The sequence below is a fragment of the Rhinolophus hipposideros genome, assembly GCF_964194185.1.
Source record: "Rhinolophus hipposideros genome assembly, chromosome: 4".
Lineage (NCBI taxonomy): Eukaryota > Metazoa > Chordata > Mammalia > Chiroptera > Rhinolophidae > Rhinolophus > Rhinolophus hipposideros.
In genome coordinates, this window is record NC_138050.1 from 22,974,181 (window position 1) to 22,998,334 (window position 24,154).

At 35.4% G+C, this 24,154-nt stretch overlaps 1 protein-coding gene and 1 pseudogene across 2 annotated transcripts in view; both read right to left on the reverse strand.

Moving 5' to 3' along the window:
- Window positions 1-24,154, reverse strand: part of GPM6A (glycoprotein M6A) — a 238,695-nt gene that overhangs the window by 133,328 nt on the left and 81,213 nt on the right. The gene's annotated exons all lie outside the window — the stretch shown is intronic.
- LOC308496671 (protein dpy-30 homolog) lies at window positions 18,639-18,928 on the reverse strand (annotated as a pseudogene). Its single transcript has one exon. The product of its transcript is annotated as a protein dpy-30 homolog (transcript).

A 24,154-nucleotide genomic window follows, 5' to 3' on the forward strand; every position in this document is an offset into this window, starting at 1 on the left:
CCTCTGTCCTGGGGGAACACACAAGTCTGTATGACTCCAAAGCTATCACACTTTCCATTATAAAACACTGCTTTATAAATATACCCGTCAGGTGGCCAGTCAGCATTTCTGAGTTGTTAATATAATAGTTTCAACATTACATTGACTTTTGATTACATTCACTAAAGGAGGTAAATATTGACATATATAAAACCAAAACAGTACACAAAACTGGGTGGTAGAAGCAGGTGGTAACAACCAGCTTTCTCTGGATGGTTTAGAGAGGAGGGAGTACAAATATGTACAAGTTGTGCAGTGAAATCTAAAACACCTTTTGTAAGTCAACAAAAAACAAGTTTCTTGTGTCTCAAAACAATGCTTGCTGAGTCTCTTATTAATGAACTCATAATCACCATGTTCATGTATGCCAAATCCGGCAGTAAGATAAAAGAGAGACCATTAGTCTTTAGGAAAAAAATGAATTCTAATGGTGATTTACTTCTTTATTAACAAAAATTCTGTCAGGTACTCTGCTTTGTGTTAAAACATACTCACCCACTATGTGATTCTAGGAAAGGGTGTTCTTTCTCCATTTCATCAGATACAAAATGAATTTATTAATGCTTGCCCTGCTGACTTCCCAAGGTGATTGTACCACATGCCAGATACTGTGCTAAGGGTTTTAGATACATCAGCTCATTTTATCCCTCCAACATCTTCATGAGATAGGTTTCATTAAATAAAGCCATTTGGGAGATGTGAGACGTGAGGCTCCAGATGAAAAATATAATATGCTATACAAAAATGAGGTAACTATAACCATTGTTTAAAATGATGTAATTATAACCACTGTTGTAATTAAATCGGAAGAAGTAGATCATGCTTTATAAAAATATTATCCACCTTAGTTCCCCTAGAGAATTTGATAGTAGCACTTTTGATAGTACCACCTGACACAGTTTAGAACAACAATATAAAACACTCAGTCAAGGCTTATTATATGCCAGTCACAGTTCTTAGCATTTTTGTCCGTACTTTTACTCAGCAATGTTCAAAAGTAACCCGATGAGTCACACACTACTGTTACCCCCATTTTGCAGATGTGGAAACAGAGGGAGACAAAGAACTAGTAAGCTGCTCCAGGGAACAGCTAGTCAATGGCAGAGCAGGGATTAGCGACCAGGCAGTCTGCTTCTTAAGCCTGTGCTCTTAATTAACACTGAACTACTTCTGTGAAGTAGATTTTAAGGATGCAAACCAATTAGCTATGTATTCGACGGGTTTAGGAAACAAATTGCTGGATTATTTTCCTTCACGTTGCGGCCTTTCCGCCATTCTCTAAGCTCAGTGAGGTCAGTATGATGTAAGGAAGGGGCCAGGGTTTAGCAATTAGCTTCAAATGGCAGGTCTGCCAGCTCTGTACATCCCCATGACCTCTTGATGGGTCGTTTCTCATTTGTAAACTAAGAAAAAGAACTCATTCATCAGGGATTTTGCAGGATTAAATGCATTCAGCTCAAATCTTGGCACAGGCATGGTAGGCACTCAGTAAATATTAGGCTCCTTCTTTCTCTGACCTCAAATGTGACATCAGTTCTAATAATTTACTCTCCCATAAACTACTTAGGAAAAGATAAGAGAAGACCTCAGGTCAAGAAATGTTAGGTTTTAAATGAACTATTATTGTCTTGAGTCATAAGGTAATCTGCTTTGTGAAAATAATGTTATCCTGAGTATCTATAAACAGGATTTTTTTTTGCTCCCTACAATAGTGTGTATTTATTTTCTCAAGGGTCAGTATATTCCATTTGACAGATTGGTGGACTGATCTGGTTTAGAAATTCCTGAGTCAATTCTATACTCACTCATGTCATAGGTCTGACTAAACAAATCTGATCACAAATAGACTTGTAACTGGGGGGTAGGAAGCATGGTAGCTGTAGCTCACTAATAAACCACACTGAAACATCCCAGGGAATGGGAACTTTTCAAATTATAAACTGTATCTAAGGCTTAGTAAAGGGCATAATTTTGACACATCATGTGTTTGATCTTTGGAATCTTCCATGACCTCATTTTAAAACTTTCTTTCAAGAGTTCCTGAAGCAGAAAAAACTAGGCAGGTTAAAATCTCACTAAGTTGTTTCAAGACAATGGCTATTCTTTGCAAAGTGGTTTTGCTGTTTACAAACAAAATAAAATACCTATTTTTGTGAGGGGATTTGTTTTGTATTACAAAGGCTCTTTAAGCCCCTAAAGTCATGTTTTTAAATTAGAGTTAATAAAATTAGCTTAAGTGCTACCAATATGCATAGTTTAGTGGCCCTATTACTTTTCTAAATCCCAATCAGTGTGTTAGATGGTGTTAGAGGCAAATATATAGATCATGTTGAGTATTTGAAATATGCTAAGCTAAAAATAGTTACAAATACAGTGATTATAAAAGAACCCATAGAGCTTATGGATTATCCTATAATTTAAGAAAATACTTTAAATTGTTCTTGTGTAGTCAGTATTCGCAAGGTAAATTTCAATTGTATTAAACTTTATCTTTTAATGATGCAATATACAGTTTGTATACGTAGAAATAGTATAAAATAATATTTCTTGGTTAGTGCCAGCATAAAAAGTATTATTAATTTTTTTTTTAATTGTGAAGAATGTTAACGTTTTTATACATTGAAAATGGGTCTGATGTATTTCAGTAACAAAGCATAACCATACCAAGAGGGAAAAAGTTTCAAGTTGAAAGATCATTTAATACCAGAATATATGGTGGTCATTTTAGACTAGAATATATGGTGAAAATATAGCTAAAGAGGCTGTTTTGGAGAAATTGTAACAGAAAATCTTAAAGCAAATATTACCGTTAGTGAAATAGAAAAGTCAGTGGTATAGCTGGATGCCAAGTGAAAAAGGGTTTCAAATTACTATTTCATCTGCGGAGCTACCAGTTGAGGGTTTTTAGCAGTTTTCAGTTTTTGCATGTAGATACTTCAATAACCTTATTTTAGAAAAATTACCAGGATATGCACTTTATGCTGTGAGTATAAAATAAGAACCTAGCCATTATTCTTGTGGGATCTATAGTGTTACTATAAAATTAAATGCAGAAACCATGAACAAGGTAGATTTAGATTGGGTTGGACTGGGATGGTCCCTTAAATTGTTTTCCTGAAAACATTAATTTAAACACTGGATACGAAATGATCACCTTCTTGTAATTGCCATGATCTGAGCAATGGAGGTCAAACTAAGCCCAGTGTCTGGGCATGGTGGCTGGTCTTGCATGAAGTGGACGTCCATGTCTTGGAGGCAATCAGACTGCCATTGGTTTAGGGCAGGGAGGGAGGTAAGGAAGAGGAATGATGAATGAGAATGAGAATGAAGAGGTGGTACCATGAGGGTCAAAAAGATTTATAGTTAGTCGGTGAGGGTTAAGCTGTCTTTTATTTTTATTGAGCCTCAAATATTCAGTGAAATTGTATTAAACACCACAGTTTTAACTTTAGTGTTAAAAGTAGGCATGTTCTCTATATCACATTTGTTACACACATATGTATAAATACATAGATGTATTTATATCTTTAATTGCCACATTATAACCATGTAGACCATAGTGCATATAATATATGATAATAATGGTAATAACAATAATAATAGCTAATGTTCAGATAACCCCTTGTGATGTACTACGCACTGTTCTAATAGCATTACATATATATTATACCATTTAATCTTCACAACAACTTTGTGAGGTGGGTACTATTATAACCCCCATTTCATACATGTTGAAACATGTTGAGGCACAAGGATGTAAGTGATTTTACTAAGATCACACAGCTAAGGAGTGTGAGAGTTCAGATTCAAAGCAGTCAGTCTGTCTGCAGAGTTCACACCCTTCCTCCAATTAGAAGAAATAGCTTCTACATAAAACAGAGGGCTCTTACTATATTTGTAATCCATGCATGCCGCCATGGTGTGCTTACTTGTTTTCCTCATTGTATTTGTTCAGCTTCACATACAATCTTTACTATGTCTGATTTATTTCTCCATTGATTTGTTACTTATATTTCCTGACTTATTTCTGTCTGTAACACATTTGTCCTTGGCTAACTGGGCTAAGAAAATAGTGGGCTTAATACCTTTCTATTTAGTTTGGCAATTTTTACTCATACCCTGAACTGGAAAAGGAATCCAAATAGCTGAGCCCATTAGATTCACTTATCACACTTATTCATCTATTAAAAAAAAAAAACTTACACAAGAATTCCTTTACATTGGAAATAATATAGCGTCTATTTCTACTTGCCCTTTTCTTGTCAAATAATAATTAAGGCTAGAGCTTTATCAAAACACATAGAGTAGTTGAAAGAAATGCCCTTTATTTAATTACTGTGAATCCCTATAGAGCTACACTCTGGATAAATTATACCCACCGGATAAAAACAAAATGATATTTGAATCTAATAAATTACATACTTAGTCCTGAAGACACCAAAAAAGAACAAGAATAAATTATTAGTCAAAACCGAAGGTGCCTGTGAATGGCTGCTCTGTTTATTGTAACATTACCTCCTTTGGCACGTTTTTTTTTTTAAACAAAAGCTCAAAGCACCAAGCTTGCATTCCCAGAGTCTAAATTACTTTATGACTGACTGTAGAGAGTAATTTATTTTGAACAGACCAATGCCCCAGTGAATCAAATACAAATTCCTCAACATGAAATTGAAAATAGTCCACTGATAGGCTATATGTCAGGAACATAACATCTTTCTCTGTTTTGCAAAACAAATTCATGTATTGATGAATTTACATTAATAAATTCCACTCCCTCCATCCCCTAGAAGGTCCCCTGCAATTTGATTTCCATTCACTTCATTTTCTTAATATTACTCTCAAAAGTCATGAATGGAACTTTTGATTTCTGAATTTAAGAGGCAATTTGCCATGTTAATTCTAGATGATTTTTCAACATTGAAAGTACCTCACTGATACTAGACATAGATTTGTCTAGCTCAGTGCTCCCTGGATCTTTCCTCTATTGTCAGTTCCTTGTCTTCCATTTTTGTTTGTTTGTTTCTTAAAATCCTGGCTCTCTAATCTCTTTCTCAAAGAATTCAACAACTCACAAACAAACAAAAAATATTATTCTTTGGCCAACTGACTCGAGAAATATTTTTAATCTTGACTTCTCTCAGGTATTTGAGATTTAAACCTTAACCCCAACTAAATACTCTGTTTCCCCAAAAATAAGACCTACCCGACCATCAGCTCTAATGCGTCTTTTGGAGCAAAAATTAACATAAGACCCGGTATGGCATGATATGATATGTATGATATGATATGAAATGATATTACCCGGTCTTATAGTAGAATAAGACTGGGTCTCACATTAATTTTTGCTCCAAAAGACACATTAGAACTGATTGTCTAGCTAGGTCTTATTTTCGGGGAAACACGGTAAGAAGATAGTTTTTTTCCCTTTTCAATAAATTATCTGAGAGTAAAATGGAAGCTTAGTATTATTTTTTTCTTTATAAATACAAGGAGTATAAAACAAAATGGTGTAGTAAATAATGTAATGAATGTCTAAAAAATATCCTGGCTATTCCAAGGATTTTAACATATTATATCATTTCAAAATTATTAGTAAAGTTCTTATCAGGTATATGAAATTGTGCTAGGTACTAACACAAATTAATAAAGCATATCTGCCTTCCAAAGACTTAGAAGGCTTAGGCTCTGACAGAAGGAATGACAGCTGGAACAATAGGAAGGAAACATTAACCTGGGTATTATTTTATTTTCCTGTAATATTTTTACATATATGAAAGAAATTAGATGATTTTATATTTTGATCTGTATTTTCCTGTCTCCAAAAATGATACAAGCTTTTTTATTTATTAACATAAATATTATATTTGCCTGGTGTATTCTTCAAGGCTCTGTTGGTGCAAGAGATAGAAAGCCGAATCCAACAAGTTTAAAACCAAAGGGGAGTTTCAGGCATACATTTACAAAGTGGACAGGTCTTGACAGGGTGTGTCTCATCACAGAATGCCTGCCTTCACCCAAAAAGATGAGAGGGAAGGTTTCCAACATTTATTTCTGCCATGTAATGCGGTTGTCTCTATTCTAGACTCTTCCTCCCACCAGGAAACATGGTTGACAACAGCACATGGCCTCAATGTTCATACCTTAAAGCAACACCAGAAGGGAGGATTATTCTGACTGGTGGGAAAATTTATTGGGAGAATCATTTCCTCCAACACATGCAAAGATGCAAAGATTCTGTTCCCAAAAGATAGGAGGAGCTGGGCAGGCAATGATAAATGTCTTCTCTGGATAGGCTTTCAACAAAAAGGCAAAAATATCATCAGCAAGAAATTCTGGTTAAAACTATTAGAACGGATAAAGACTCTTAGGGAGGAAATTGAAGAAAGAAGATAAAATGAATAAGAATGTGAGCCAGTGAAAAAGGCAGAGACTTGGTAGCAAAAATTATAGAAAGTGAAAAAGAGAGCATGACAAGCAGTTCTGCTAAACCCTTTGCAGCCCCCACTCCCAGGTAACCACCACAGAAATCTGTATGAGCAGAAGAATACTTACAGACCATTGGAGAACTGCATTAACATTGATAAGTTAAATTTTTTCAATTAGTATTAATACCCAGTATAAGGCACTCTGCTAGGGACTGCAAAGGATTTTTTAAAAAGGTTGCTAAGAAATAGATTCCCACCTCAAAAACCTAATTCAGTAGGATGGGTAACATATACGGTACATTAACTCTTACCGTCATTAAGCACCACTAGACCGATATCAAAAAGAAACCATCAGAGACAGAGAGAAAACAGAGTATATCAGCTCATCGGAGAGAAGATCAGAAAGCAGGCAACATTTGCAGTGGACTTCAAAATCCCTACCAGTGTGTGAGGTCACACTGGCCTTCTCAGCATCATACAGAAAACTAAGTAAAGAGTCAATCTAGCATAGAAGAAAACAAGGCCAAGTGCAATCTTCCAGCATGGAGGTCAAAACCCAAATTAGATACATGCTCGATTACAGTCCTGGAAAGCATATTGCTCTTGTTTCTTCTACTCATATTCAATGGCTTATCTTTGCTATTCTGGTGTTTTGCTTTCTTTTTTTTTTTGGTTGAGAGCCCACTGGCCCATGTGGGAATCGAACCGGCAGCCTTCGGAGTTAGGAGCATGGAGCTCCAACCGCCTGCGCCACCCGGCCGGCCCAGTGTTTTGCTTTCTGAAGATGTGCAGTGTGAAAGCAAAATGCAGAGACTCAATATAATGCTGATTTGTTTGCTTTGCTTTGAAGTCTCTACGACATCCTTAATCCAGCTCATAAAGCAATCTTCAATCCTCCATGCTTATTTCTTCCTAACCAACAGATATCTTTTTTGGAATAAAGCAAGGTATGAAGATGCAGACAGATAAATATTTTCAGTCAAGTCTAATTCTGCATCACATTGTTCCCAGTAGAGAAACTAAGATACGTTATTTTCCCATTTAACAAATAAGGAAATTAACGGACGGAGAATTGAAGCAGTATGACCGGAGAACGGAATGACTCACAGTAGAAACTGTGATTCACTGTGACCATCTGAACTTTTCTCCCTCACCACCAGCCTCAAATTAGTTTTTGTCCCTAGTGGGCACCTTAAACCAGCAATACCCAGCACATAAAACCAACCAACAGTTGCCAAGTCTGAGCGAGGAGAGAGCAGGGGAAAAAAATCAGCTTTATTAAGCCCTTACTTGGGCGGTAAGATTTAGGACTACCATTTTTAGAATTATAAATGAAAAAAACTGGGCTAGGAGTCTCCCAGGTCCTTCCAGAGAAATGCTGTAATGCCAAGTGTCTGAGCTGGTACATTTTGGAAAAAGCCAGTTCTACAGGGTAGCTACAGTGCTAGGTAAGAGACTGACTCCCACAGCAACTTCAGAAGGAAGAGGACACTTAGTACCGCCAAAGTGGTTGTTGACTACCCAACCGAGAGAGATGTGTTAAGATTTACTACTAGAATATTTGTTTGTCAGGCCTTTAATCTGAAAATGATGGCCTGGTTTTCACAAAGCAAAACGAAATCAGCTATAGAATGTCCCCAAGCCTCCATTCTGGCTTCCAGCCCAGTGTGGGGGAAGGGAAATAATATGCTTCAGCAAAAAGACAAAGACTCCACCGTCCCTAAGGATTGTTCAACTGCATTTTTTAGTTGGTTTTATTCTTGGCTTGTTTGTTTGCTTGGGTGGTTACAAAAATGTTTAAAAAGTGAGAAATGGTAAAGAATTCTCAGTTCTCCTACTCAAGGGCTCCGCCTGCTAGCACAATCACCACTGAGGTTTGCATCTCTGACCTTCCTAGTTTTTCCCTTCCTGACTCCTTTTGTATTGAATGTGTACTATAAACTTACATGCCTGAGTACATACACAAAGTCTCCATTATATTTCTAATCCTTAACGGAGTGAATTAAACTCTCAGCACTTTCTCACCTGTGCACTCTTCCTTTAAACAAGATTTCTTTTTAAAGAAAAAAAAAAAACTGTTTAGAAGTTTACAGGGACCAGGGCTGAGAGATCCTCAATCATAAAAATGATCATTATAATCAATATTACAATTATTACTATCATCACTACTATTACCAAACAAAAGCACATCCTTTCTTCATTTTATTGAAGCTGTCATGAATCTTTTGCATCACACATCTCCCACAAGAGAGAAGAATAAAGCATAACAATCATTTGGTTGATTGCATGTCAATTGAACTCTTTCAGTCTTCCCTGAAAATTCCAAACTGGGTCAGGAGCCCAGGACTGGGCCGCATGGCACCTGCTCTCTTCTCTGTTCTGGCCCTCACTTACTATTCTGCTCTACTCTTTCCTTCCCTTATCTGTCCTATAGGTCTGCCTGCCCTCACTACAAGATTCCATTGTGTGTTCATGTTGGTATTGGGAAGACGGTGCTGTGGAATTGCATCTTGTTTTCTCGGGTGTTTCCTACAAATTGCCAATTCAGAAATGCCCACTAGGACTACATCTCCCAGGTCCTTTACCCTGGAATACCACTGCTATAATGTTTCCCCTTAGGAACATATGGATACATAAATAGCACATGAAAACATCATGGACTAAAACCCATTTAAGTGACTAGGAAACACAAATATTATCTCATGATGAACAGGTACTTATTTTTGTTAACTTACTCCCTAAAAGAATACAGTGTCTTGGGGAACTAGAGATCATCTTCTAAACCTGGCTTTGTATCTGAATCACCTGAAAAGCCATTAGGGAAATACAGATCCCAGAACTTATTCTATACCTATTGAATCAGAAAACTTGGGGATGAATCTCAGTGCTTTTGAACACAATACAATATACAAAAATATGTTTAAAATTAATACTCCTCTTTCTCCATTTCCATTCCCAATCTCCATTAGTCCTCTAAGAGAACCAGTGTTCATTTCAGCATGCCAAAAGAAACCTACACAGACACCAAAGACTATATAAAGAAGTTATATTGGGGGTTATTTAAAAAATAGGGTCTGCAGAACATTTACTAAGTAGAAAAGTGCCGACATATAAAAATGTTATGAAATACAGTTGCTGTTTAATCCTATTTTTATAACAAAGAGAGAAAGATACATAGATAGGCAAAGTATTGACAGAAATTAAGTATTAACAGAAATAGGAATATATGATAGGATTATGAATTTATTTCTCTTCCTTATAATTATCTGTATTTTCTAATTTTTCTACAATTATTGCTTTTGTTGTAAGAAATTATTTTTAATTTTATTAACTTTCCAAAATTATTTAGTTACAACTAATTTTCCAAATTTATTTAGCCCTAGAGTACCATTCCCACATAATATGTATATTATTTAGGATAAGCTCATTGTTGTAACAAATAGATCTCTGAATGTAAAAATGTAAAATGGCTCAATTGTCACAGAAGCATATTTCTTCCTTGTGTTACAGAGCAGGCTATGTGGAACGCCTGGAAGAACTATCCTCATACAAGCCTTCAGTTGACATTAGCTCTTCCATCTTTAACATGTGGCTTCTGTTGTTTCCTTGGGAGTTGTCTCCTATCCAAAAGCCAGAAAGACAAAAGAGCATAGAAGGTATAGAATGTGGGAAACTTTTAAGGGCTTGGCCTGGAAGGGATGCCCTTGAGTCTATTGACATTCCATTGACTAGAACTCTGCCATATGCTCTACCTACCAGTAAAGGGGACTAGGAAGTGTAGTCCTGCTGGACAGCCACTTCCCAGCAATAGCTCCATGTTTTAAAGGGAGAGTGTGAATCTTTGGTGAATAGATAATTTTCTTTGCCACATCATGCTCCAATCACACCAGCTTTCCCTGAACACTCCACACCCTCTGTGCCTTTACTCACAGAGGGCATAGCGTGTCAGGGAATATCAATAACTGGACTACACTTCTCTTGATACAACAAGCCTACTTAGTCTTCTAGCTCAGTTCCATTTGCTTCTGCTCCACAGCACCCATTTCCTTCCTTCCTTCCTTCCTTCCTTCCTTCCTTCCTTCCTTCCTTCCTTCCTTCCTTCCTTTCTTTCTTCCTTCCTTCCTTCCTTCTTTTCTTCCTTTCTTCTTTTTATTATTACTTTCAGATGTCATTTGTTATTTTATTCATCTCATATCATTTTTAAAAAAAAGACTTTTTTTTAATTGGGGAAAGGGAACAGGACTTTATTGGGGAACAGTGTGTACTTCCAGGACTTCTTTTCCAAGTCAAGTTTCTGTCCTTTCAGTCTTAATTGTGGAGGGTGCCGTTCAGCTTCAAGTTGTCCTTTCAGCCTTAGTTGTGGACGGCGCAGCTCAGCTCCAGGTCCAGTTGCCATTGCTAGTTGCAGGGGGCACAGCCCACCATCCCTTGCGGGACTCGAGGAATCGAACTGGCAACCTTGTGGTTGAGAGCCCACGCTCCAACTGACTGAGACATTTAGGAGGCAGCTCAGCTCAAGGTGCCATGTTCAATTTTAGTTGCAGGGGGCGGAGCCCACCATCCCTTGTGGGACTCACGGAGTTGAACCGGCAACCTTGTGGTTGAGAGCCCACTGGACCATGTGGGAATCGAACCGGCAGCCTTCGGAATTAGGAGCACGGAGCTCCAATGCCTGAGCCACTAGGCCGGCTCCTCATCTAATATCTTTGAGGTCCACTGCATGGCAGGAAGTCTTTTAAGCAATGGAGGGTGAAGAGTAAATGAAAAAGACAAAATATACCCTTTTGGTACAGAGGTCAAGAGACAAACAAGAACAATTTAGTAAATAAACCATACTGGAGGATATACGATAGTTAAATTCTAAGGAGATGAATATCAAAAACTAAGAGAGAAATATGAAATTTCCAGAATAATACACTGAATTTTTAGACAGGCAGTCCAGGGAAGGCAGCATTCAGAACATGAATTTAAGTAATGACTTGAAGAAAGGGCAAGAGTTAGCTGTGTTGATATTTGGGAGGATTCTGGGCAGAGAAAAGAGACAGTGCAAAGGTCTAAAGGCAAGGAAATGGTTGAATATGCCCCAGTGACAGCATGGACGACAGCATAGCTTAAGCACAGTGAACAAAAGGGAAAATAGGTTATGATGTCAAAAAGACAATAGGGCAGGGCACATATCATTCAGGGCTTTGTACATCATTTAAGTATTTTGGCTTTTATTAAGAATGAGTTTAGAGCTGTTAGAGAATTTTAAACTGAGGAGTGATATGATCTTGTTTACTGTTTTGATCTTACTTATCACCAAGTGTGGTAAGAAGAATATATTAATTCACATAACAAAAGGGATTTTGCAGGTGTGACGAAAGTTAAAGATGTTGAGGTGGAGAGATTATCCTGGAATAGCTAAGTGAGTCCAATGTAATTGCTTCCTCTATAAAAGGAGGGTAGGAAGGTTGGAGTCAGACAAGGAGATGACGACAGAAGCAGAGGTAAGAGAGAGAGAAAGACAGACACGTACATGCACCAGGGCGGGAAGATGTTCCACTGCTGGTTTTGAAGATGCAGGAAGGGGCCCTGAGTCCAGGAATGCAAGTAATCCCTAGAAACAGGAACAGGCAAAGGAATACATTCTCTCCTACAGACTACAGAAGAGCCACCCGGCTGACGACTTGATTTTAGCCCAGTGAAACCCATTTCAGATTTCTGACTACCAGAACTCTGAGATAATAAACTTGTGTTGTTTTAAGCTGCCAGATTGTGGTAATTTGTCACAGCAGCAGTAGGAAACTAATACACCAGGCTGCCTGTTGAGAATAGACTACAGGGAGCAAGAGCAGAAACAGGGTGAACTATGAGAGGACAAACGAGGTAACCAGGAGAGAGAGAGAGGATGACAGACGGAACCAATAGAGAATCTGTAGGTTATTGAGAAATGGTCAAATTCTGGGAATATTTTCAAAGTAATACTGGCAGAATTTTCTAAGAGTTTATTGTGAGAGTTGTGAGAAAGAGGAATTAGGAAGGATGCCAGAGTTTTCAGCCTGGACTGCAAGGGAGTTGCTATCCAATGAGATGGGGCAATGAGTTGTTATCCAAAGAGATTGGAGAAGTAAGAATCAGGATTCCTCTTTTCTGTCACATACAGTACTTGGTTATTTTCTCTAGCATTCATTACATAGTCATCTGTGTCCATGTCTGTCTTTGTGGCTAGATGATAAGCACTGAGACGCCACCATGAATTTTCAACTTGGCTAGATAACATGCAAGAGTAAAGGGTGGTTATTTAAGCTATGACCAACACACGGTGATGGGACAATTTTTGCAACTAAAACCTGTTCTCAAATGGAAGATTATCTGCACTTTGAGACCAAAACCCAGATTCCTATATTTTTTCATTCCACAAAGCACCTAGCACAGCACCTTGCAAAGAATAGCCATTTAATGGGTGTCAGCTAAACCACACACACCCTCTTCTAATAATGACTCATCATGATTAAATCATCAGTCGTGCTTGTGTTTTCCAAGATAAGGGGTTGAGAGAAAAAGTAAAGCAATTCTTAACCTACATAGGAGAATTTCCCATTCAATTTGAAATTATTCCATTTCTCCCATAGAAAAATAGAAATAAGCATCATATTATCATCCAAGCTTCAGAAAGTAAGTTTGAACTTGAAAGGTACCATGAACTGCAGATAAACGTTAATTTGTAACCTAGCCCAAAGACTGCTGTGATTTGTGAAACATGTCTCCTCTATCATTTGAGGAAATAACCCTTTTGAAGTTGACCCACAGATCCAACTGTCTCCCAGAGAGATCTAAGTGGTATTCCACAGGCATCTTTCCAAAACTGAACCTTGTCTGCTCTTCCTTCACCTAAAGCCCTGCCCACCCTGGAAAAAAATCTGGTCCTCTCATAATGCTCTTTACCTCTGGAAATGAAAACTCACATTTCCATTTGTTCAGAAAAAAACAAAAAGAGAAATAAAATCATACTTGCTCACATGAAATGCTACTGTCTTAAATAAGGAAGTCACGACTTTCCTGTCTATGTCACTAAATGCTAGTTCCCTGCAACAGAATCAGCAATCTACTCCAACGAAGCAGGGCTGATTATAAACAGATTTAATTAAACTTCGTTACTACATCCCTATTCCCATTTAGTCTATTACTCCTTCCTGGCCATTAGGTAAACTTGATGTGAGTAAAGAATATGGTGTTTCTAAGAAGTAAATTGTGAATTTACATGTGATACCATGTCCGTCTTCAGGAATAAATCAAATTTTGCTAGTATGTTTTACTTAAGGTTATTCAAGTAAATAGGCTCCTAAAAAGGCTGGACTTTTAAATAGCTGGTATTGTTATGAGATAGCCATTTCAAAAGATAAGTGCAATCCACACCTCACAGCATACACTGCAATTAACTCTAAATGAATCAGAAGAAAACAAATAAATAAAATCACACAAGTGTTAGAAGTAAACATAGATGAATTCTCTCATAGTCTGGGTAAGGGCACTATGACTACTGTTCCAGATGCAATGAAAAAGAAAAATATTCTACTATATTAAAATAAAAAAGAAACTTTCCATGAAAAATAAGCAAAACAAAACACAAATGATAAACTGGAAGAAAATCATTTTGACTTCATCAAAAGTTAAAACATTTCCTTTCGAAAAACACTGTTAAGAAAAGAAGTAAAGGCAGTCATAGATGGAGAGCAATGCTTGCATTATTAGATACTGAACTTGTGTCCAGAATACATAAAGAACTCTTTCAACTCAAAGTTAAGAAAACAAACATGAATGATTAAAAAATAAATAGGCAAATGATTTGAACAGAAACAGGCACTTCAATAAAATAGCGGGTACATCTAAACATTTTCACTGTAGAAACAGACCGGGCTTGAACAACAGTTTTTCAGTACCATACTTTATAGCTTGAAGCTATTAATCATTGTTGATTTCAATTTAGCTTGTTCATTTCTTCTAACTCCAAAGAGTTTCATGTCTCTACTGCCATCAAAGAATACGCTTTATCTGAATAAGTTGGAGAGGACCCTAACTAATAAAAATATATCAGATCTCTTTTAAGAATGTCATTTAAAATTATAAATCCTAAAAAGAGAAAGCAATGTAAATCATGTTTATTTATTTATTTATTTTTTTAAATCATGTTTAAACTAGAGCCATCTGAATGAAATTTCTTATACATGTAAAGTAATAATACTCAGATTCTTTAGGTTGATTCATCAAGAAGAAATAATCCTCTCCAGTACAACAGGGAGAACATTGTGCTAGATTTGGTGATGGATATTGGAAAGCAGCTACAACTCCCTCTAGAATATAAGAGATTTTTCTCATAAGTAATAATAAACCTAAGCCATGATAAATTCTCTGGAACATAGGAAAAGTCCTCATTTCAAAATTTAGGAATCATTTCTATCTTTAAAATATCTACTTAGTGACTTAGGAAATTGGGAAATATCTGGCCAGTTTAAGTGAATTTTCTCCATTATTTGATACTTCAACAAATGCATATTGAATCCTTTCACAAGTGGAAAGATAGAGTATAAACTACTAATAAAATAAAATATTTAATTTCTAAATTTTATAAGTGTCAAGGAAGTACAGTATCAGGTTTTTATAAGTGTCAAGGAAGTACAGTCTCAGGTATTGTGAGAGAGAAAACAGGATGCCATTGATAACTCAATGATAAATCTAGAGGCTAAAGTCATAAGCAGCAAAGGTTTGCTGTGGTTGAAGAATGAACAGGAGTGTGGTAGAGATGGTGAAAGACAATAATGGCAGAAGCAAAGCACTTATTTGGCTAAAGTTACTGTTCTAATTGCTCTACATATATTCAAACAGTTAATAATCACAATAATTCTGTTATTAATCCAATTTTACAGCTAAAGAAATTGAGAAAGAGATAGCTGTAAGAATTATGCAAGGTCACAGAGCTAGTTAGTGGCAGAACCTTTATTCAAATCCAACAAATCTTTCTGTAGTAATGAATTCTAGAGGTAAGTGGGTGATGAATCATGAAGGAAATGTAGACCAAGGTTAGGGATTTGAATGAACAACATGAGTAGTTAGATGATTCTGTTCATGTTTTGAAATTTTTTCCTATATAAATTGTACTCATACAACTAATAATAATGTGATATACATTTTAAAGGCTTGGAATTGGAATTGAATCCTGATTTTATGTTTTCTATTATTATTTAAAAAGAAAAAATCCTACCTTTTAGAGCCAGGAGCTGAGTATCTATATATAATGTACACTCCTGGAAAATCTAATTCTCCCTCCCACCCCAGATTTTTAAGAAATTGTATTGGTAAAAACATTGAGAAATGGTAAGATTGGTGTTTTATTTAAAGGATAAAGATGTTTGTCCAAAACCAACTTAAAATGATAGAGAATCTATAAAAAGCAAAGCAGAGCTGATAAACCTACTTGAAAATCTTATTTCCATGACAACAGAAACAGAGCATTAAAGGGCCAGCACACCTCTGCAATGCGTCATTGCCAACACGTTCAATCATCTAAAATATTTTCAAGAGAAGGAATAATCTTTCATATATATACTCAATTATAACTATGTGAGAGCACAAGAAAACAAACTAGCCATTTTAGAAAACTGAGATAAAAAGCTGATGTTTTTAACAGTCACATACAGATTAGCAAGTTTTCTACTGATTCTGGAAAATGCAAAAATAGAATGCACAATATAAACTCACATTGCATACAAAATCCACGTTTTGTAGTTTCCACATTTGTTATTCAAGATATCATTTAAAAAAACACCCAGTTAATTTTATTGCTTTAAGATAACACAGAGTGCTTGCTCATGAATATACATGTAGCCAAAATAATATTTTACTTAAAAATGCATTATTTTATAATATGATATATACATAGTCATTCATACTCAGTTCTAGAAATTGGAATTTAGTTCTTTTTGGTTTTGCATATGTAAAACATCTGAGAAAATTCTGGAAAAATACCTTTGTTTCTCAAAGGCAATAGCAATATTTTGTACAGAATTCTTTTGAAAGATAATGTTTCCAAGGTTTCCTAAATTTAAAAGATTCTTCAAAGGCACATTTAAAATTAAATTATGTAAGATAATTTAAATTTTAAATGCTATTTAAAAGTATATGTATTACATTATAGATTTTAATGGCAGTAAGTGATTGAGTTTGATCTTCACAGAGACCCAATGTGATGTGGAAAGGGTAGATACTGTTATCAAACATTTTTTCATTGGTGAGGTATTTGATGCTCACCAACATTACATGTTAAGGGGCCATAAAAAGAATAAACATATCTGTATGAGAAGATGGATGTTAGCTGAACCTATTGTGGTAATCATTTCACAACATATATAAATCACACCATCATGCTGTCTGTCTTAAACTTCTACAGTGATGTATGCCAACTCTAGCTCAATAAAATGGGGAAAAAAGAATAAACATAGTTCTTTATATTTCTATGCCCAGCTTTTACTACCATGATGCTACATCTCACACTTACTTTAAAATACTAAGAATTATCATCATAGTTTAATTGATGCTTTAATAGGAATGTGAATTATTCATTTTTTGCAAAAAAGGACTTTCCTTAATCCCCAATTTTTGCTTATGTAATTATAATAAAAATGTTATATTAAACAATGCAAAATTTGTCTTTGATTTGAAATTACTAGTTATGTGACTATTCTTTACATCATATATAAGTATCTATGCACACACAGATATACACACACATATACTGGGGGTGCCAAAAAATGCATATGGATACATTGGTCAGCGTTGCTCAAACGGTAGTTCTCCATTATCAGAAGTGTCTGGACACTGATGGTAACCACTTTGAGCACCTCCTAAAATTGCAGAAGTCAAATGTGACTTGTATTCATCTTTTGAATTATCGGTATATATTGAGCATTTCAATTTTAATACAGTTTTCCTTTCTTAAAATGTGTATACATTTTTTGGCACCCTCTGTTTGTATATACATATATATCTTATATATATATATATATATATATATATATATATATATATATATATATATATATATATATGTCTCAAACTTCAAGTAGGAACTCTTTCAATCTCTGACTCTATAAAATAAACAAGTCAATCTCTCTATACTCATGAAAGCTAGGAAAAATATTTGTGTGCCAAAAATGACAAGTAGAATTTCCTAGACGTAATACATGTAACAAAATACAGAGCGTAACAATAATTTCACCTAAAAGCAGAGAAGAATTAACAAACAACTTTGGTTTCTTCAATATAAATGTCTCTCTTTTTCTCTTTTGTGCTTTTTTTATTTTTTTTTCTGCCACAGAAAGTGCTAAAGCTACATCTGGATCCCAACTGGAGAGGCAGCCTCTCCAGAGCCTTGGAGGATGCGTTGGAAAGCCCACTAGGTAGGAACATCTCATTTGTAATCCTAATTCTGTCACTGGAATGTTGAATGACCCTCACAAAATTAACTTAATCCTACTGAGTCTGTTTGAATACACTTTTTTTTCTTTTTTTTTTAATTCAAGACTTTGGCAGGTAACTGAACCACAGAACCTACTCTAACGAAATTGGGACCCAGGTCAGCTTCATGGATGGACAAGTGGAGTCACATGGGCCATCCGTGCCCTAAGGAGCTCAGCACTTGGTTTTATGTTCTGCTGTAGCTATCTAGAAATTTTCTTTTTCTAATTTAACCTTCTTTTTTTTGAGATAATCGTAGATCCACATAGAGTTGTAGGAAATAATACAGAAAGTTCTTGTGTATTCTTTCACCGGTTTCTCCCATTGGGAACACCTTGTAAACCTATCACAGAAATTCCAGGTAATCATGATGAATTCTGAAGAAAAGGGAATAAACTGAAGCTACTTTTTATTTCTAATTTTAACAGTTTATTTTGAAGATCATTTTAAAAACAAAGTTAAACACAATCTGAGGAAAAAAAATTGCACAGAACACTCATTAAATAAGTATGGTGATTAAATCAAAATAAGGGAAATACGTTGTCTTCTGTAATTCCAAAAATAAGTCGTTTATTCTGAAGGTTCCTATACTTCCAAAACGGGGGAAGTCATGTCAATGAAGCTGTCTCTTAATTGAGTAATTAAGTGTAGCCACTTAATTTTTGTGTTCTTTCTAATAAGTCAGTTTTGATCTTCAAACTGTGCCTTTTTCTTTTTAAACATTTGATGCTAGAAATTCAATGGGATTAGGTGGTCTTTCCTTGAAAGCACAGCAAGTCCTTGTGATAAGATGGCACAGCTGTCTGATCCAGGTAGGCAAGAATTAGCAGACTGCAGATCTTCTGTTTTGGTGACCTTGCTGCATTAATCTCATTCTCTACTATCCTCTTGATGTCACGTGTGAGGCTGTACTCAGGGTGAGGATTTTCTGCAATGTGTGCCTGTTCCTCCAGCATCTGCTCTGGCTCCATGGTAGACCCTGCAAGTCACAGTCCCTGGTTACCAGTCCACACCCTGGTATGTTCATTCCTAAGAGCTCTGACCACACCAGAACAGTTTCAGTTTGGCACTGAGGCCTGCAAATTATATAACCAGTGCTTGTTTGGATGATTGCTAAGAAGCAATTTCATCTGTAAAAGGTGACCGGATACATTCATAATTGACAAAGACTCAGCTTGATTAAACTTTAGACAGGCTCCACTGTGCCCTCCTTTCAACTAGGCTTCATCCTTGGGCCATGTCCTAGATCTGTTTGGTCCAGTTTTAAGAGAGATCCCTGTTTAGAGAGATTTCCTCATTCATGGTATCTGATCACACTTGACGTCTGATCAAGTTCCTCATTCCCCCCAACCTCCACTTTCTGTGATGTACAAATCTTTAGTAAGAATTCCATTAGGCCAGTCTGGCAAGAATCTCCTACCCTTATGTCTCCTCTTAAGTAATTTTCTATCCATTGACCCTCTCACTCTGCTCCTTGGCTATAGATCCCCAGCAGTCTTTGCTGTACTCTCACTTGAACCCAATCCCTCTCTATTGTGATAGTCTTGACCATTATTGCAATAATCTTGAACACTGTTGTAATAGTCTTGAACAATTGTCAGACTAATTTTTCCTTAACATGAAAAACATAATTATATGAGTCTAAATCTCATTCACCTCAATCACAGAGATCAGGAACTCCCAAGGTTAGTAGGCAATACAGCCAGTATTTCAAAACTCTCCCACCACAAAGCTGAGCCATCTCAAATCTACTTCACAATGGCAATATTTTCCCTCTTCACTGTACAAAACAAAGAAAATGTGAAGTGCCCTTTAATTTTTATGTCTTATGGTCTTGTCTTGATTTGTCCATTTAGGTTTCATATGCCAACAATTTTCTTTCTCCACACTGACTGCCAATACACATTCTCATGCATAGACCTATTTCATGTTTGTTCTTCTTTACATTCTTTATTCTTTACATTCTTATTAGAACTCAAGAAGTTCTCAGCGATTATTGTTGATGATTTTCCATGATCATTCAGATCATGAATGGTGCTTAGAGAAGTCTTATAGCTTGCACAAGAGCCATATTATTTCAAATTAACTTACGATTCATTCAATTCTTCTTAATTTTCTTTTTAATACTTATGTCTGATTTTCTTATCACTGTCAAGATTTTGTAAGTGTCTCTGGGCTCAGTGTATTGAGTTTATTTTTTATTATTTTAATCTATCTTTTATTGAATTTGTTTTTGAATTTTCTCTGTACAGAGCTTTCTTATGAAGATAGGTGTAGGTATAAATTACCTTAAGCTCTTTCATCTTTTCCATATATAACAGCTGGAAAAAAGGGTCTTATTATATATTATATAATGCTTGTGTTTGCTCTTGCTTTACACAGCTTAATTCAGTCGTCTTCTTTTGCTAAACTCAACTAACAACTTTAATAGTAGTGGTATCTTGAACTATTGCTTTATACTCAATAACAACACCAAAAAAGGAAGAGGCAATTTTTTTGTAATAAAAGTCAATTAAGAACATTTTCTTAGTTAATTGCCAAAAATATGGGTATACCCTTAAAATGCTCTTTTCTAGTGGTGGGTCTATTCAAATGAGATATAGGATTATATCTTCAAGGGCTCCTCAGCAAAAAGTGTGTAATTGTTGGCATATAAAACCTAAATGGACAAATCCAGACAAGACCAAAATAATGGACAAATCAAGACAAGACCAAATCCTATATCTCACGCATAAGTTCCTATTGTCGATGACATGTATTCCACATTATTCATTTCTAATATAAATATTTTACTTACAGGGTAAGTAATGACATTCCCAGAATTTACCTCAGTATTTTACCAACAGATATGGAATCCAATAATAAATCATCTTAAATTACTGAGTAAATGATACCTTGATTAGTAACTTCTCATTCAAATTAAATGTTCTCCTAACAATGTAAACAATCATCTATATATGTATAGAGCTATTATTATGCTTATAAACTCATATTCACAAGTGAGTTAAACTACATTTAAATCCCCTCAAAACAAAGAACATGGAACTAATATGCAGGTTCCAGTTCAGATTACCCTCTTCCTCAACCAGTGTGGTGATGATTCCTTTTTGTTGAAATTTCTGTAATAATTTAGACCTTTCTAGTCCCACAATTTCCACTTTCTGTAATCCTTGCCTTGATCAGTACAGTAAAATCCCAATTAATTTCTATGTTTCGAAAGCTCCCGTTTCTAAAATTGTCAAGACAATCCTCATAGCAGAGATTGTATCACATTATTCCTATTCTAAAACACACTGACATTCTCTCCATTATTTAAATGATTGAATTCATGAGTCTGGCTCCAAGCTACCTGTCCAATATGTGTTGCACTTCACCCTTTCTTATACTCCATAGTAGGACAAATCAAATAATATGCTGTCCCCAAAATACACCCTATAAGTGTTCAAGCTCTTCTCTGGATGTGAAATGCCCTTCCTTCCATTTTACTTTTCCAAATATTCACCAACCTCAAGTTCGTAGCACACTTCCTACATGAAATATTTTTTGAAGTACTGCAGTGGACTGAACCTCTGTTTGTGCTCCTCAAATCCATATATTGAAACCTAACACTCCAAGTGATGGTGTTAGGAGGTGGGGCCTTTAAAAAGTCATTAATTATGAGGATGGGGCCTCAAGATGGGATTAGGGTCCTTATGAAAGAGACGCTAGAGAGATTCCTGCTCTCCAGGAAGCAGTCTCTCACCAGACACTGACTCTGCTGAGGCTATGATCTTGAATTTCCAGCTTCAAGAACTGTAGAAAAACAAATGTTTGCTGTTTAAGACACACAGTCTATGGTCATTTGTTAATAGCAGCTCAAACAAACTAACACAGTACCCTTTTCAAATCCTAATATTCCATAATATTGTGTGTCTGCTGTCAATTTTGCTTTTAAGTCATTTATTCCAGTTCACCTTATATTTAACAACAAAATAAAACTATTATTTCAATAATTTCCCAATTTTTGTGTGTCCCGGGCTTTATTGATAATCTGATAAAAGCTTTGGACCTTTTACCTCTTCCTCCTACAAATGAATATACGAAAACCCTCCGAGCGTTGTGTACATTTTTGTAAGGTCTTTATGTAAGGCACTCTGGATTATTTAAATATCAACTAAATCATTTTTTTTTAATTTCCCAAAGAAAAGGATCATACAGCAAATAACTGGTTACTATATTTACAACTTTCAGTGTTCATAAAATATGATTTTTTTCTTAAGTGATTAAAGAAATGGATGTATTAAGGTCTCCTACTCTGATTGATTCTTCTATAATGCATTACAATTCAAAAGCCCATATAATAAGATATTGCACAAAGTATCAAGAAATTGAGGTACAGAATACTAAATTCAAATAATCTCACATATACAGCAACTATCTTAAGTGCTTTAATACTAATATATAAAGCTACTATGTGCTGATTCAATCTCATAACTATGAGTGCCTAATGTGACTTAATCTAAATATGAGAGAATGAAGGTAAGTTCAATGCATTCGATTTACACAGCTTCATTTTGAGCTCAAAAAGAAACAATATTTTTGTTGCCAGTAAAAGCTATATAAGTGAAAGCCAGCAAGCAATGAATTTCCCTTTTTATCTTAAAAGCACACTAGAACATATAGAAAAAGATACAATGCAAATAGTTACTAAACCAAAATAGTACTCAGTTAGAAGTAGGAAGTATTTTGACTTGATAGAGAAAAGAAATAGCACGCTCTAATACACATTCTAATAAATGAACTCCATACTTCACTGCGATAGGGTTTCGTTGTAAACCACCCACTGGATGGCCCACCTTTCTTTCAGTCTAAAAACAAGATTTCTACATACACATATGCTGATTAAGACAAACTCCTTAAGAAGCTCAATATTTTTCTAACCAAGAAGAGTCTTCTACAAATAAAATATTAAAATCTTTAATTCTCTCTCAAGATCACATCTTCATTTCCCTTTTTCCTATCCCCTTACCCTCATCCCCAGCTCTTTTTCATTGTTAGTTGGCAAGAAAGCTCATCTTGAATAGTTGCCAAAACACCAGGGCTATAACCTAATGATTCTAAGCATTAAGCATCCTAATGTTGAAACAGTGTTTCCTTGAACATTTGCAATAATGTCTAACTTTTTACTACAGCCTGTTTTGTAGTTGTCTGGCCTTCCTAGTTGCAAAGGTAGCAACCCTTAATGAAAAGCCTTTTCCCACATGAATACATTTCCATTGTCATCCCTGAAAGCCAGTGAATTAAAATTATTTGATGTCTTTGGGACTCATCGGATGAATAAGTTCTTAATTGGAAAGACTTAAACCTTCCTTCTCACTTTATATGTAATTTCTAAAACTATCTATTTTACAGTTCTTAAAATCAAATATGTTACACAAAATTCTGAAGGTTAAAAGGCAAAGTCAGTTACAATTAGGACGTCTAGCATTCTACCTGACAACATATCGTCACTTCGAGACTAGAGTCAGATGTAACTGGTTTTACCTTACACTACCTGTGGATTTTTGGAAAGTTATCATCCTTTCTTAGCTTCCATTCCCTTACATATAAAATGAAAATATGTTCTAAAACTTTCAGGAGATAATATGTACAATGCTCTTGCCACATGTTTCTAGTACACAGCAATAAATACTGTTATTTATTAATAAACATAAAACTTGATAAATATTGTTATTATTAGGCTAAGGAGATATTACAATAATTTTGGGGGTTTAGTTATCTGTATATAAATAAAAAGTACCCAAGTAAGAAACTGATAAGAAAATAAATACATACAACTCAGATTCATATAAGAAAAAGTGATAAACTTCTCAATTTTAATTTTAGATTTTTTTGTCGTTCAACTGATTTATTAACAAGGAGATGGTATTGAACTGTATGAAATATTGTTCCTTGTATAAAATGTACTAATTTCAAAATTGGTAATTAATTATATAATTAGTTATAGTTTCATAGTGTAAACAAATTTCCTGTTTATAAGTACAAGGTAGTAAGCAATAACTAACCTGGTAGAAAGGGTGTTAAAGGCAGCAAACCAAATATTCATATTCTGCCCAATTCTATATCCAGCCCCTTTTCAGTTGGATGGGACCTTGTGACTAATTCCAGTAACTGACTGTGAACAGAGCACATGTGTCTCTTTTAAGCAACAGCCTGGA